Source organism: Arachis hypogaea, chromosome 15 (assembly GCF_003086295.3).
Source record: "Arachis hypogaea cultivar Tifrunner chromosome 15, arahy.Tifrunner.gnm2.J5K5, whole genome shotgun sequence".
Lineage (NCBI taxonomy): Eukaryota > Viridiplantae > Streptophyta > Magnoliopsida > Fabales > Fabaceae > Arachis > Arachis hypogaea.
Window position 1 is genome coordinate 27,890,935 of NC_092050.1, and position 9,368 is coordinate 27,900,302.

The 9,368-nt window shown below is 40.0% G+C and overlaps 1 non-coding gene across 1 annotated transcript; it reads right to left on the bottom strand.

Moving 5' to 3' along the window:
- Positions 1–584: 584 nt before the first annotated feature.
- On the bottom strand, positions 585–692 carry LOC112753812 (small nucleolar RNA R71). The gene has a single exon (XR_003178177.1). It is a non-coding gene; the product is annotated as a small nucleolar RNA R71 (small nucleolar RNA).
- Between the last annotated feature and the right edge of the window lie 8,676 nt (positions 693–9,368).

Genomic DNA, 9,368 nt, shown 5'->3' on the forward strand with positions numbered 1-9,368 from the left:
ATATTGTGACATAGAGGATTCCAAATTTTCTTTTCTGTTCTCTTCTTTTTCATATGAGCAGGAACAAGGATAAGAACATTCTTGTTGAAGCTGATCCTGAACCTGAAAGAACTCTGAAGAGGAAGCTAAGGGAAGCTAAAGCACAACTCTCTGGAGAAAATCTGACAGAAATTTTTGAAAAAGAAGGAGACATGGCCGAAAATAATAACAATGCAAGGAAGATGCTTGGTGACTTTACTGCACTTAATTCGAATTTACATGGAAGAAGTATCTCAATCCCTGCCATTGGAGCAAACAATTTTGAGCTGAAACCTCAATTAGTTTATCTGATGCAACAGAATTGCAAGTTTTATGGACTTCCATCCGAAGATCCCTTTCAGTTCTTAACTGAATTCTTGCAGATCTGTGATACTGTTAAGACCAATGGGGTTGACCCTGAGGTCTACAGGCTTATGCTTTTCCCATTTGCTGTAAGAGACAGAGCTAGAATATGGTTGGACTCTCAACCTAAAGACAGCCTGAACTCTTGGGATAAGCTGGTCACGACTTTCTTAGCCAAGTTCTTTCCTCCTCAAAAGCTTAGTAAGCTTAGAGTGGATGTTCAAACCTTCAGACAAAAAGAAGGTGAATCCTTCTATGAAGCTTGGGAAAGATACAAGGAACTGACCAAAAAGTGTCCTTCTGACATGCTTTCAGAATGGACCATCCTGGATATATTCTATGATGGTCTGTCTGAATTATCTAAAATAACCAGTTCATGTATACTTCTGAAAGGAATCCTATGAGTAATGGGACGCCTCAGCGGAAGGGAGTTCTTGAAATTGATACTCTGAATGCCATATTGGCTCAGAATAAAATATTGACTCAGCAAGTCAATATGATCTCTCAGAGTCTGAATGGATTGAAGGAATCATCCAACAGTACTAAAGAGACCTCTTCTGAAGAAGAAGCTTATGATCCTGAGAACCCGGCAATAGCAGAGGTGAATTACATGGGTGAACCCTATGGAAACACCTATAATCCATCATGGAGAAATCATCCAAATTTCTCATGGAAGGATCAACAAAAGCCTCAACAAGGCTTTAATAATGGTGGAAGAAACAGGTTTAGCAATAGCAAGCCTTTTCCATCATCCACTCAGCAACAGACAGAGAATTCTGAGCAGAATCCATCTAGCTTAGCAAATATAGTCTCTAATCTATCTAAGGCCACTGTGAGTTTCATGAATGAAATAAGGTCCTCCATTAGAAATTTGGAGGCACAAGTGGGCCAGCTGAGTAAAAGAGTCACTGAAGCTCCTCCTAGTACTCTCCCAAGAAATACAGAAGAGAATCCAAAGAGAGAGTGCAAGGCCATTGATTTGACCATCATGGCCGAACCTACAAGGGAAGAGGAGGACGTGAATCCTAGTGAGAAAGACCTCCTGGGACGTCTAGTGACCAATATGGAGTTCCCCTTTGAGGAACCAAAGGAATCTGAGGCTCATCTAGAGACCATAGAGATTCCATTAAACCTCCTTCTGCCCTTCATGAGCTCTGATGAGTATTCTTCCTCTGAAGAGGATGAAGAAATTACTGAAGAGCACGTTGCTAAGTACCTTGGTGCAATCATAAAGCTGAATGCCAAATTATTTGATAATGAGACTTGGGAAGATGAATCTTCCTTGCTCACCAATGAACTGAATGCATTGGACAGGCAGAAATTACCTCAAAAGAAACAGGATCCTGGCAAATTCTTAATACCCTGTACCATAGGCACTATGACCTTTGAGAAGGCTCTGTGTGACCTGGGGTCAGGAATAAACTTAATGCCACTCTCTATAATGGAAAAACGTGGGATCTTTGAGGTGCAAGCTGCTAGAATCTCATTAGAGATGGCAGACAACTCAAGAAAACAGGCTTTTGGACAAGTAGAGGACGTGTTAGTAAAGGTTGGAGGTCTTTACATCCCTGCTGATTTCATAATCCTAGACACTGGGAAGGATGAGGATGAATCCATCATCCTTGGAAGACCCTTCCTAGCCACAACGAGAGCTGTGATTGATGTGGACAGAGGAGAGTTGGCCCTTCAACTGAATGAGGACAACCTTGTGTTTAAAACTCAAGGATCTCCTTCTGTAACCATGGAGAGGAAGCATAAAAAGCTTCTCTCACAGCAGAGTCAACCAAAGCCCCCACAGTCAAACTTTAAGTTTGGTGTTGGGAGGCCACAACCAAACTCTAAGTTTGGTGTTGAACCCCCACATTCAAACTCTAAGTTTGGTGTTGGGAGGTTTCAACAATGCTCTGAACATCTGTGAGGCTCCATGAGAGCTCACTGTCAAGCTATTGACATTAAAGAAGCGCTTGTTGGGAGGCAACCCAATGTTATCTAATTATATTTATTTATGTTCCATTGTTATTTTATGTTTTCTTTAGGTTGATAATCATGTGGAGTCACAAAAACTATTGAAAAATCAAAAAACAGAATGAAAAATAGCATTAAAAACAGCACACCCTGGAGGAGAGCAGTCTGGCATTTAAACGCCAGAAACAAGCGCCAGAAACAGGCACCAACCTGGCATTTAACGCCAGAAACAAGCATCTGCCTGGCATTAAACGCCAGAAACAGGCTACATTTGGGTGTTTAACGCCAGAAACAAGCAGCAGTCTGGCGTTAAACGCCAGGATTGCACAGTAAGGGCGTTTTACACGCCTAATTGGAGCAGGGATGTTAAGTCCTTGACCCCACTTGATCTGTGGACCCACAGGATCCCCACCACTTCTTCTCTCCTCTTCACTCCTTTTCATAATTCTCTTCCCTAAATACCCTTCACCAATCACCTCAATCACTCTTTCCCATCACCTCTTCACCACTCACATCCATCCTCTCTTCCTCATAAACCCCACCTACCTTCAAAATTCAAACTATTTTCCCTCCCAAACCCAACCCTAATGGCCGAACCCTAACTCCCATCCCACCCCTATATAAACCCCTCTTTCCTTCTTCATTTTCACACAACACAACCCTTTCTTCTTCCCTTGGCCGAATACACACCCCTCTCCCTCTCCTCCATTCTTCTTCTTCTTCTACTACTTTCTTTCTTCTTTTACTCGGGACGAGCAAACATTTTAAGTTTGGTGTGGTAAAATCATAGCTTTTTGTTTTTCCATAACCATATATGGCACCTAAGGCCAGAGAAACCTCTAGAAAGAGGAAAGGAAAGGTAATTGCTTCCACCTCTGAGTCATGGGAGATGGAGAGATTCATCTCAAAGGTCCATCAAGACCACTTCTATGAAGTTATGGCTAAGAAGAAAGTGATCCCTGAGGTTCCTTTCAAGCTAAAAAAGAATGAGTATCCGGAGATCCAACATGAGATTCGAAGAAAAGGTTGGGAAGTTCTCACCAACCCCATTCAACAAGTCGGCATCTTAATGGTTCAAGAGTTCTATGCAAACACATGGATCACTAGGAACCATGATCAAAGTGTGAACCCGAATCCGAAGCATTGGCTTACCATGTTTCGGGGGAAATACTTAGATTTCAGTCCGGAAAATGTAAGGCTGGCGTTCAACTTGCCAATGATGGAAGAGAACGCACGCCCCTACACAAGAAGGGTCAACTTTAATCAAAGGTTGGACCAAGTCCTCATAGACATATGTGAGGAAGGAGCTCAATGGAAAATTGACTCAAGAGGCAAGCCGGTTCAACTAAGAAGGCATGACCTCAAACCAGTGGCTAGGGGATGGCTAGAGTTCATTCAATGCTCAATCATTCCTACTAGTAACCGGTCTGAAGTTACTATAGACCGGGCCATCATGATCCATAGTATCATGATTGGAGAGAAGGTGGAAGTTCATGAGATTATACCTCAAGAACTTTACAAGGTGGCTGACAAGTCCTCCACTTGGGCAAGGTTAGCCTTTCCTCACCTTATTTGCCACCTCTGCAATTCGGCTGGAATTGACATAGAGGGAGACATCCTTATTGAAGAGGACAAGCCCATCACTAAGAAAATGATGGAACAAATAAGAGATCATGGACCTCAACAAGAGCATGAGGAAATTCCCCACCATGAAATCCCTGAGATGCCTCAAGGGATGCACTTTCCTCCACAAAACTATTGGGAGCAAATCAACACCTCCCTAGGAGAATTAAGTTCCAACATTGGACAACTAAGGGTGGAACACCAAGAGCACTCCATTATTCTCCATGAGATTAGAGAAGATCAAAGAGCTATGAGGGAGGAGCAACAAAGACAAAGAAAAAACATAGAGGAGCTCAAAAGCACCATTGGTTCTTCAAGAAGAGGAAGACGCCACCCTCACTAAGGTGGACTCATTCCTTAATCTCCTTGTCTATTTATTTTACCGTTTTTTGATTTTTGAGCTTTATGTTTTATTTATGTTTGTGTCTTTACTATATGATCACTAGTGTCTAAGTGTCTATGCCTTAAAGTTATGAATGTCCTATGAATCCATCGCCTTTCTTAAATGAAAAATGTTCTAAAAACAAAAGAATAAGAAGTACATGATTTCAAATTCATCCTTGAAATTAGTTTAATTATTTTGATGTGGTGACAATACATTTTGTTTTCTGAATGAATGCTTGAACAGTGCATATATCTTTTGATATTGTTGTTCATGAATGTTAAATATGTTGGCTCTTGAAAGAATGATGAAAAGGAGAAATGTTATTTGATAATCTGAAAAATCATAAAAATGATTCTTGAAGCAAGAAAAAGCAGTGAATACAAAAGCTTGTAGAAAAAAAAGAGAAAAAAATAGCGAAAAAAAGAAAGAAAAAGAAAAAAGCAAGCAGAAAAAGCCAAAAGCTCTTTAAACCAAAAGGCAAGAGCAAAAAGCCGATAGCCCTTAAAACCAAAAGGCAAGGGTAATAAAAAGGATCCAAGGCTTTGAGCATCAGTGGATAGGAGGGCCTAAAGGAATAAAATCCTGGCCTAAGCGGCTAAACCAAGCTGTCCCTAACCATGTGCTTGTGGCGTGAAGGTGTCAAGTGAAAACTTGAGACTGAGCGGTTAAAGTCGAGGTCCAAAGCAAAAAAAAAGAGTGTGCTTAAGAACCCTGGACACCTCTAATTGGGGACTCTAGCAAAGCTGAGTCATAATCTAAAAAGGTTCACCCAATTATGTGTCTGTGGCATTTATGTATCCGGTGGTAATACTAGAAAACAAAGTGCTTAGGGCCACGGCCAAGACTCATAAAGTAGCTATGTTCAAGAATCAACATACTGTACTAGGAGAATCAATAACACTATCTGAATTCTGAGTTCCTATAGATGCCAATCATTCTGAACTTCAATGGATAAAGTGAGATGCTAAAACTATTCAAGAGGTAAAAAGCTACTAGTCCCGCTCATCTGATTGGAGCTAAGTTTCATTGATATTTTGGAGTTTATAGTATATTCTCTTCTTTTTATCCTATTTGATTTTCAGTTGCTTGGGGACAAGCAAAAATTTAAGTTTGGTGTTGTGATGAGCGGATAATTTATACGCTTTTTGGCATTATTTTTACATAGTTTTCAGTATGATTTAGTTAGTTTTTAGTATATTTTTATTAGTTTTTAAATAAAAATCACATTTCTGGACTTTACTATAAGTTTGTGTGTTTTTCTGTGATTTCAGTTAATTTCTGGCTGAAATTGAGGGACTTGAGCAAAAATCAGATTCAGAGGTTGAAGAAGGACTGCAGATATTGTTGGATTCTGACCTCCCTGCACTCAAAGTGGATTTTCTGGAGCTATAGACTTCAAATGGTACTCTCTCAATTGCGTTGGAAAGTAGACATCCAGAGCTTTCCAGAAATATATAATAGTCTAACCTTTTCCCGAGTTTAGATGACGCAAACTGGCATTCAACGCCAGTTCCATGCTGCATTCTGGAGTTAAACGCCAGAAACAGGTTGCAAAGTTGAGTTAAACGCCAAAAACAGGTTACAAACTGGCGTTCAACTCCAAGAGAAGCCTCTACACTTGTAAAGCTCAATGCTCAGCCCAAGCACACACCAAGTGGGCCCCAGAAGTGGATTTCTGCATCATTTACTCATTTCTGTAAACCCCAGTAACTAGTTTAGTATAAATAGAACTTTTTATTATTGTATTTACATATTTTGATCATGTTTTGATGATTGAACCCTCCCTGGGAGGCTGGCCATTCGGTCATGCCTGGACCTTGTTCTTATGTATTTTCAACGGTAGAGTTTCTACACACCATAGATTAAGGTGTGGAGCTCTGCTGTTCCTCATGAATTAATACAAAGTACTATTGTTTTTCTATTCAATTCAAGCTTATTCCGATTTAAGATATTCATTCGTACCTCAATATGAATGTGATGATCGTGACAGTCATCATCATTCCCAACCTATGAACGCGTGCCTGACAACCACTTCCGTTCTACCTTAGATTGAATGAGTATCTCTGGGATTCCTTTATCAGAATTTTCGTGGTATAAGTTAGAATCCATGGACGGCCATTCTTGAGATCCAAAAAGTCTAAACCTTGTCTGTAGTATTTCGAGTAGGATCTGGGAAGGGATGGCTGCGACGAACTTCAAACTCGCGAGTGCTGGGCGTAGTGACAGACGCAAAAGGATCAATGGATCCTATTCCAGTATGATCGAGAACCGACAGATGATTAGCCATGCAGTGACAGCGCATTGGACTATTTTCACTGAGAGGACAGGATGTAGCCATTGACAACGGTGATGCCTAACATACAGCTTGCCATAGAAAGGAGTATGAATGATTGGATGAAGACAATAGGAAAGCAGAGGTTCAAGAGGAATGAACGCATCTCTATACGCTTATCTGAAATTCTCACCAATGAATTACATAAGTATCACTATCTTTAATTTACGTTTTATTTATCTTTTAATTATTAAATCCCCATAACCAATTGAATCCGCCTGAATGAGATTTACAAGGTGACCATAGCTTGCTTCAAGCCGACAATCTCCGTGGGATCGACCCTTACTCGCGTAAGGTTTATTACTTGGACGACCCAGTGTACTTGCTGGTTAGTTGTGCGAAGTTATGACAAAGAACTAAGATTATGAACGTGCGTATTAAGTTTTCAGCGCCGTTACCAAGGAATGAACCGTCACGATTTCCGCGCACCAACAGCCTTGTGCGCACGTACACCCTGTGTATTTTTGAAAGTGTGCACATGCACGCACGGGGATATGGCTACTGTTGGGAGCGCTAGCACGCTTTATGCGCAGACACAACCAACGACGTTTTTCAAGCTGTGCGCACGCACAGCCTTGTACGTACGCACATGCTGGAAGGTGCATTGTGTTGAGGGTGTTCGCACGCATCGTGCGTATGAGAAGAATAAAAATTTTTACCTACTGTGCATACACACACCTCTATGCATACGCACACTTCTTGAAAATTCCTATGGGCATGCGTACACACAACCTTATGCGTATGCACACTCCCCTATTTTTTAACGAAAACCTTGTTTTTAACTGTTTTACCTTCCCAGCAAGCTTGTAAACTTCCGTAACACTTACTTAAAACCTTTTTACCAGTTTTAGGCTTTGAATCAAGGGAGAAAACAATAAGTCAATAAACAGGGGCATTTTGGTTTTGAGTTTGGAAGACGGAGACTTAGGTTTCTGAAGTTGTGAGTGAACTAGCGAAGTTTTTTATTGGCAATGGCTTGAGAACTTATGAATGGATGGTAACTTGTGGAATTAAGAACTGATGATGGTTATTATGAGCTTGATGGATATTGAAGGAGAGTGTGTCAGGCACTATATCCTTGGAATGTTGAGAATTGATAATTGAAAGTGGATTGAGATGAGAAATGGTGATGACTGGTGATGATTTGAGGTGGATGGACTTGTTGGATGCAGAAAGTGTGACAGGCACTATATCCTTGGAATGATTTATGATGAAATAGATGTTGTTGTTGCTTTCCTTATCTGCCGCAAGAGTGTGCCAGGAACTATATCCTCGGAATGAGCATGAAAGTGTGACAAGCACTATATCCTCGGAACAAAAGCGTGCCAGGCGCTATATCCTCGGACATGGCAGAAAGGCGACATCCGAAAGGATGTGTCGGGTTGGTATTTATAGACCGACAACTGATATCACAGCCAATAGGACAGGCATTCATCATGTGTATCTTTTATCTGTTTGCTTGCTTTGCCGACTTGTATTTCTTGCCTAATTGTATAACATGCCTAATTGCCTATTTGAATTACTTGACATATATACTTATACTTGTGCTTTACTTGCATTGTATTAATTGTGTATTCTACTGGGATTGAGGAGGTTCGGAAGGCGATGGTGATAGGATCACATGGAGGATAGGTTGGTGAAGGTTGTGGGACAGCGGAGAGTTGTTAGTTTAGAAATTCACTAAGTTAGATTACCCCTTTATCATTATGGTTTTAAGTGATGTTTTAATTTTTTAGTTATGCTTTAAGTTGAATCTTGTGATGGATATGAAGTTCTAGGATTGCCTCTGGTATCCTGGAGTCTTATATCTTACATCACTGGGCATTGTTACCATACTGAGAACCTCCGGTTCTCATACCATATTCTGTTATTATTTTTCAGATGTAGGTCACAACCCACCTCGGTGAGTTGCTTTGGTGGTGACAGAGCAGAGGACCTTTATCCTGTTTTGAAGTCCTTTTGATTATTTTTGTATAGATCTCTCACTTTTGTATTTATTTTGCCTAGAGGCTTACATTGAGAGGAAGTTGTATAAGCTGTTTTAACTATCTAAACTCTGTATGTCTGTATATAACTAGCCGGCTTAAACTCCGCGAGCGGTGGCTAGATCTCTATATTATTATCTTTTGATATATCTATTTACATATACCTTGATATCTGTACATATATCTTGTGCTTCGTTTAGTGTAGTTTCGTGAGTACGTTTTGCACTTTTCAAACTCTGTTTTTGAGCTTAATTCTTCATCGGGCTTCTAGAATATATTAATTCTTTCTATATTATATGTATGAGCTTAGAACTGCCGTAACCTCTGATTAACCTTTGCTTCTAGAAAAGACCGATCTACTTCGCCGGCATCTTTTCTAACTTAGCAAAGCAGCATTGAAAGTTGTCAAAACAATGAAAATTTGTATTCAACTAAATAGTTGTACCGACTAAAGAAAGATATGCAAACAACATAGTCATTCATGCCAAAGAATTGCCATTTTGCCTAATAAAAACAGAAATTCTGACTACCATTTTAAACCTCAAAAAATGCTATTTTAACTTGATAAAAATGACGATTTTAACTATCATTTTAAATTATTAAAAAACTGCCATTATATCTGGTTAAAATGGCAATTTAACATGGAGAAAATCGCCATTTTAATCATAAAAATTGTGATGATTTTTTAAAAACCATC